General features: G+C 34.9%; 1 non-coding gene across 1 annotated transcript; it reads right to left on the bottom strand.

Annotated features, from left to right (window-relative positions):
• Window positions 1–258: 258 nt before the first annotated feature.
• Window positions 259–366, bottom strand: LOC127744407 (small nucleolar RNA R71). Its single transcript, XR_008005396.1, has one exon. It is a non-coding gene; the product is annotated as a small nucleolar RNA R71 (small nucleolar RNA).
• Between the last annotated feature and the right edge of the window lie 345 nt (window positions 367–711).

The following is a 711-nucleotide window of genomic DNA, read 5'->3' as shown; positions in this document are numbered from 1 at the left end:
CTCATTCAAAACAATTATTCCTTCGGAGGAAGTGCCCAAGAAGACCCGAATGAGCATCTCACTACATTCCTAAGGATCTGTGATATAGTGAAATTAAATGGAGTTCATCATGATGCCTACAGATTGCTTCTGCTTTCATTTTCTTTGAAGGACAAAGCATCCAAATGGCTGGAATCATTTCACAAGGAAAGCTTGACAACCTGGGAAGATGTGATGAATAGATTCTTAGCAAGGTTCTACCCTCCTCAAAGAGTGAATAGACTGAGAACTGAGGTGTAAACATTCAGATAGCAGGATGGTGAAACCTTATATGAAGCCTGGGAAAAATTCAAAGATCTGACAAGGAAATGCCCCATTGATATGTTTAATGAGTGGGTACAACTGCACATCTTTTATGAAGTGGGGGAATGCATCCATTCATAAAAGAAGCTGATAATTCATAATTTTAGGTTTTTAGATGTAGCTTTTAGAGAGAGAGGCTCTCTCCTCTCTCTTAGGATTTAGGGTTAGGATTAGGATTTCTTCGTCTTTTCAATTCCAGGTTTAATATTCCTTTACTTTACTTTATGTTTTCTTCTACTTTTATTTATTCCATTACTTTAGTTGATTACTTGATGTTGCCAATTTGTTTATAGATTCCTATATTCAATCTAACTTTCTATTTAATATAATTCGAGGTATTTCAGATATATGATTTTTATTTAGCTTTCT

The sequence above is a fragment of the Arachis duranensis genome, unplaced genomic scaffold, assembly GCF_000817695.3.
Source record: "Arachis duranensis cultivar V14167 unplaced genomic scaffold, aradu.V14167.gnm2.J7QH unplaced_Scaffold_343483, whole genome shotgun sequence".
NCBI lineage: Eukaryota > Viridiplantae > Streptophyta > Magnoliopsida > Fabales > Fabaceae > Arachis > Arachis duranensis.
The sequence above is the reverse complement of the archived record's forward strand: the minus strand, read 5'-3'. Positions and strand labels throughout refer to the sequence as shown.